This window comes from Alligator sinensis, unplaced genomic scaffold, assembly GCF_000455745.1.
Source record: "Alligator sinensis unplaced genomic scaffold, ASM45574v1 scaffold213_1, whole genome shotgun sequence".
Lineage (NCBI taxonomy): Eukaryota > Metazoa > Chordata > Crocodylia > Alligatoridae > Alligator > Alligator sinensis.
This window is the reverse complement of record NW_005842019.1, coordinates 225,836-232,298: the sequence shown is the minus strand read 5'-3', so window position 1 is coordinate 232,298 and position 6,463 is coordinate 225,836. Positions and strand designations below refer to the sequence as shown.

At 45.7% G+C, this 6,463-nt stretch overlaps 1 pseudogene; it reads right to left on the bottom strand.

The window, feature by feature from the left end:
- Positions 1-4,060: 4,060 nt before the first annotated feature.
- The window catches only part of LOC102378048, a 3,596-nt pseudogene continuing 1,193 nt past the window's right edge, over positions 4,061-6,463 (bottom strand).

The window sequence follows — 6,463 nt, the reverse complement described above, 5'->3', positions numbered from 1 at the left end:
TAAGTGCAAAGAATGTTTTATCCCAGATTTCAGTGATACTTGTACTTTAAAGAAATTTTTAATCCTTTGTTGAGCATACTCCACACTCACAAACACCCCTGGGTACGCAATGCACTCAATAACTCCTAAGATTCAGCTTCCAGTTATCACTTACTGAAGACCACTTTAATTGCTCACCAGTGCGAGGCCTCCCCCAGAATTCAGGGAAATGGAATAAACTACAGATTAGGTCAGTTGAGATGTACAACAAGTAAAAGTGGTTACCTCTGTAAAGTTAAAGCCTTCTAGCATCCATATTGCTAAGAGTCTGGTATAGATTCATGGATTTCTAGAGTTGGAAGGGACCTGGTAGATCATCAGGTCTGACCCCCTGCTCCAGGCAGGAAAGAGTCCTGGGGTTAAGTAACCTCAGCCAGATGCCTGTCTAATTTCCTCTTGAACACCTCCAAGGCAGGGGAAAGCACCACCTCCCTTGGAATCCCATTCCATATTTTGGTAACCATCACTGTAAAGAATTTCTTCCCAATGTCCAATTTTAATCTATTCTCCTTCTGTCTGTAGCCATTATTTCTGGTAACCCCGAGGGGTGCCCTGGTAAACAGAGTGTCCCCTATTCCCTGCTGACCCCTCCTGATGAGTTTGTAGGCAGCCACAAAATCGCTTCTCAGCCTTCTCTTGAGGAGGCTGAAGAGATTCAGGTCCCTCAGTCTGTCTTCATAGGGTCTTACCTGCAAGCCCTCAACCATATGAGTAGCCCTCCTCTGAACCCTCTCAAGGTTATCAATATCCCTCTTGAAGTGCGGCGCCCAAAACTGGATGCAGTACTCCATCTGTGGCCTCACCAATGCTGCATAGAGGGGAATTATCACTTCCCTAGACCTGCTCGTGATGCACCTGCTGACTCGTGTTCATTTTTGCGTCAACCAGAACTCCAAGGTCTCTTTCCACTGTTGTGGTACTCAGAATGGTACCCCCCAGCCTATAGGTGTGTTGGAGATTCTTTCTCCCTGGGTGCAGCGCCTTGCATTTACCCTTGTTAAATTGCATCCTATTCTGATCTGCCCACTTCCCCAATCTGTTCAAATCTGCCTGAATTCACTCCCTGCCCTCCAGTGTGTTTACTATACCCCATAGTTTAGTGTCATCTGCGAATTTGGACAAAGTGCTTTCAATACCTTCATCCAAATTGCTGATGAAGGTAGTAAACAGTACTGGTGCAAGGACAGAGCCTTGGGTGACACCACTGCCCACATCCCTCCAGGGAGAAACCGACCCATCCACCACCACTCCTCTGGGTGTGTCCCACAAGCCAGTTTTTCACCCACCTTACTATGAAAAAACCCACATCACAGCTACTGTTCAATACCTTCATCCAAATTGCTGATGAAGGTAGTAAACAGTACTGGTGCAAGGACAGAGCCTTGGGTGACACCACTGCCCACATCCCTCCAGGGAGAAACCGACCCATCCACCACCACTCCTCTGGGTGTGTCCCACAAGCCAGTTTTTCACCCACCTTACTATGAAAAAACCCACATCACAGCTACTGAGTTTGCTCGTAAGAATTGGGTGTGACACTGTGTCAAAAGCCTTTTTAAAATCCAGGTAAATAATATCTACTTCCACTCCTGCATCTAAGCACTTTGTGACCTGGTCATAAAAAAAGACCAGGTTAGTCAGGCAGGATTTGCCTGCTGTAAACCCATGCTGGTTGCCCCTTAACATTGTGTTACCCGCTGGCCCCCTGCAAATGTGATCCTTTATGATTTTTTCTAAGGTCTTGCTGAGAATAGAGGTGAAGCTAACTGGCCTATAATTACCCGGGTCCTCTTTCCTCCCCTTCTTGAAGATAGGGCCCGGGTTGGTCCTTTTCCAGTCCTCTGGGACCTGTCCCAAGTGCCACGAGTTCTCGAACAGTTGTGCCAGTGGTTCTGCTATGTCATCGGCCAATTCCTTTAGTACCCGTAGGTGAAGATCATCGGGGCTCAACGACTTAAATACATCCAACCCTTTCGAATGCCCCTTCACTAGGTCAGTGCTAACCATTGATGGATTGGTATTACTCTCACTCCAGACTAAAGACTCATTGGGAGGTGTATTTGTATCTGTGTCCAGGAAAACAGAAGCAAAGAAATTATTAAAGAGCTCTGCTTTTTCCATCCTATCAGTTACGAGTTGCCCTAGTCCATTCTGTAGTGGCCCTATGTTACCCTGTGCCTTCTTCCTGCTCCCCATGTACTTAAAGAAGGACATTTTGTTGTCCTTAATCTTTGTTGCCAACTTGAGTTCTGTATCTGCTTTGGCCTTCCTCACTGCTTCCCTGCAAGTGTGAGCCAAGCAGTTATACTCCTCCTTGGTGGCTGCCCCCTGCTTCCACATTATGTAGGCCTCTTTTTTCCCTCTGAAGGCTCTCCTGGATTTCCCTGCTCAGTCAAGAAGGTTTTTTGGCTCTTTTGCCTCCCTTTGTGTGTACTGGGATGGCGTCCCTCTGTGCCTGTAAGATCAGTCCCTTGAGGAACTACCACCCTTCCTGGACTCCCATCTCACAGATGTGATTACCCCTCAATCCCACCCTAACCAATTTCCTGAGCTCATTGAAGTTGGCCTTCCAGAAGTTTAGCACTACTGCCCTACAAGTTGTATGAATTCCTCCAGCTAGGTCCCAGAGTAAATTTACCAATATCTTCTTTTTATCCAATCACATTGTTTATTTCTTAGCAGTTCCTGCCCAGTTTCTTCAGACAGAAATTTGGTCATATATAAGAACCTCCCATTTTACTTTTCCCACTAATGGCAGTTAGCACCTCCTTTTCAGTTCTTTTAGCTTTAATGAGCATCACCTGAAGGTCTCTCCCACCACCACTGACTGGCATCTATAGCATTTTGCTGTGGCTTCCTTTATTCAGCTTGCAGATTCTTAACCTTTGCCTTGTGCTAGGACATGCATAACTCAGCCCATAAAAATGATCATTGGTGACATATTTTAATATTTAGTGTTTAAGACCACAAGATCTGGACCCAGGTGGTTATGCAAGACTCCCTTTGGGGAAGAATTGCAAAGAAAAGCTTGAAAGCATGACACAGCATGCTCTTATGGCTCCCAACCCAGAAGATATACATATGAATACAAAATTATTATTCTATATCATTATTTTTAAGCCAACCTCATAATCTTTGACACAATGTATGATTTCTGAACATTTGGAGTTAGCAAAACTGGATTTCACAAACCCATTTTGTTTAAATCAGAATGGCTGGCAAGCACCTGATGATGCAAACTACTCTGTGTGGACAGGCATCTGGGCCTCCCTCCACAGAATGCCTTGAAGAATCTGAATTCCTCTGAAGGCCTCAAGTAGTTTAGAACGTGATTCCATTCAGGGACGCTCAATATATATCAGAAGCATCATTTCCATTACCCATGCTCCCGCCATGAATTCAATCTTTCTTTCACAACTTCCTATGAAGTCTTTATCCTCCCTCTGCCATAATGATTCCCACTTATCTCATTTCTTCTCCCAGTGTGTCATGGCCATTTTTTCTTGCCACTCAGAACTCTCCCACAGATTTCTTGCTGGTGCTAAGCTTGGGATCTCCTTCCCTCATCACTATTTACAGGAAAAATTTTCAGGACAGAAATATTCCCAATCATTCTTTGTTCTGCTATGGACTACCAGTCATTGAGAAAGTATCATGGATGTTAAACAGACAAAGAGAGGCAAGGATGCAGAAGGACCTCCTGATATATTGCTTAAGTTAATGAATTTAGGCATCACCAGGTTCTCTACTTACCCCCATTTCTTGAAGCACTCCTCCTTCTGAAGAAGAGCACTTGGAGTAGCCCATATATACTTGCGCATGGATCCAAATACTGTATGGGAGATGTGTTGTTTTAAAGAATGCTATTTAAATGCAGAAATGAAAAGTAATAACAGAAAATTTCTGCTCATATTTGCTTTTTAAATCTTACTTTAATGAATGCAGCAGTTGCAGATGACCTCCAAATTCACTTCAGTTCTTACATGATACCGTGAGCACATGCTTGTTCTTGTTTGTCTGTGGTGGTTGAATCCCAAGGCAAATTCAGACAATACTCAGGCTCCTGATACCTACCCTGATTCAAAATAATCCCAGAGGGAGTTTGCGAGTGGTCTCAAGGAACGTTTTCCCTGCTCTTTTGCCTTCTCAGCTCTCAGTTGGCCCTCTTGGACAGTTTCTTGAGCAGATTCCTGTTCTTCTGCATCTTTCCTCTGAGGTTCTTCCTGGTCTACAGAACACTTTTTATGAGCATCCTCTACTCCCTCGAGGTCTTTCCTGTATGTTTGGTTTAGTCCTTTAGAGAACTTTGTATGAGCCCTCTCATGGTCTTCTTGGGCTCTTTTCTGAGTTGGCTCCTGTTCCTTTGGAAGCTTTTCCTGAGCTCTCTCTAATTCCTCAGCTCTCCTCTGTTCCTCCAGCACTTGCTTCTGACTCCTTTTTCCTTTGTCCATAGCCTCCCTCTGAGATTTCTCCATCTCCTCCAGGGCCTTCCGAGCTCTCTCCTGTTCCTCCATGGCTTTCTTTTGAGCTTTCTGTTGTTCACCCAGGGCACCTCTCTGAGCTCTCTCCAGTTCCTCCAGGGCTTTTTTCTGAGCTTTCTCCAGTGTATCCAAGGCTTTTTGAGCCCTTTCCTGTTCCTCCAGGGCCTTCTTCTTAGCTCTCTCCTGTTCTTCCAATGCTTGCTGCTGAGCTCTTGCCAATTCTATCAAGGCTTTCTGGGCTCTTTCCTGTTCCCTTATGGCTGCCTTTTGTGCTCCTGCCTGCTCTGCCAGGGCCTTTCTCTGCGATCTCTCTAGTTCCTCTAGGGCCTTCTGAACTCTCTTCTGCTCCTCTAGTGCAGCCTTCTGGGCTTTCTCTTGTTCTTCAAGTGATTTCTTGTGAGCTCTCTCCAGTTCTTCCATAGCCATCTGAGTTTTCTTTTGTTCCACTAAAGCCTGCTGCTGAGCCCTTACATGCTCACTCAGGGCCTTTCTTTGAGCGACCTCCAGTTCCTCCAGGGCCTTTTTGTGAGCTCTTTTTAGCTCCTGTAGGGCTTTCTCAGCCCTCTCCTTTTCTTCCAGAGATTTCTTCTGAGCTCTTTCCTGCTCCTCCAGGACCTTCTTCTGAACACTCAGCAGCTCTTCCAGGGCCTGCTGTTGAGCCTTTTCCAGCTGCTCCAGAGCTTCCAGGTGGATTCTCTCTTGCTCTGCCAGCACCTTCTTCTGAGCTCTTTTGTGTTTTTCCAGCATCTTCTGTAGGGCTCTCTCTTCTTCTCCCAGCTCCATCTGCTGAACTTTCAGCCGTTCCTCTAGCTCCATCTGCAAAGCAATCAACTGTTGCTCCAACTCCATCTGCTGAACTGCCCCTTGTTCTTGCATCTCTGCTAAGTCAGCTCTCTCTTGCTCCTCTGTCACCTCCTGTTCAGTGTTTCCCTGGACTTCCAGCACCCTCTGATTTGTTCTCTCCTGTTCTATGATAACCTTTTCCCAACCTTTTTCTTGTTCCTCTAGGGATACCTTCTCATCTCTTTGTAATTCTTTTTTAATCTTCTGCCCACCCAGGGCTTCCTTCATCCTTTCTACCATCTCCTTAAATTCATCTTCCTTGTGATTTTGCTTGTGCTTTCTTTGGTGTCTGGTGATTTTCTGGGCCCTCTGCTGAACTTCCTTCAGTGTAGCATTGGCATCTTCGTCATAATCCAGCTGACAAGCCAAGGCAAGGTCCCTGGCTGCCTCCTGCCAGTGACCTAGGAGCCTGAGTGCTTTCCCTCGCCATTTGTAGGGCTGTGCAGAATCAGGGTTGATTTTTAAGGCTTTATTACAGTCTCTAATGGCAGCATTTGGCTTCTGCAACTGCACATAGATGCTGGCTCGGTTGGCATACAAGATGGTAAGCCGTGGGTTCAGTTTGATGGCATCAGTGAACAAATTAATAGCTTTCTGCAGATCACCTTTACCCACGGCATCAAAGGCCTCTGTCTTCTTTTGATTTGCTTGCTTCCTCATTTCATCTGTTACTTCCAAATCCTCATCTCCCATCTCTTGAGGATCATCTTCATCTGGTTTAATCACGCCTTCACTATCAATCTCCAACTCACTCTCCTCACTGGACTCTTCCTCTCTGTCATCTGTTCCCTGGGTCTCCAGCTGAAGATTTTCCTGTTCCCCCTCTTGCTCTCCAGAAAATATATAATAGTCATTTACCCATGTCTGAGAAGCCTGAGACTGAAATTTTTGTTCATGTTCTGAGGAAGCCTGAGACAGCTCTCTTTCCTCTTCTTGAGGATCCCCAAACTGAACTCTCTCCAGCTCCTCAGAGGCCTGAAGCTGAGCTCTGTTCTGCTCCTCCAGGGCTTTTGTCAGCCTGCTCAATGTGTCCTTAAATATTTTCTCCTTGTGTTTTTGCTCATACTTCTGCCAATGTTTGTCAATTTTCTGGGCCCTCT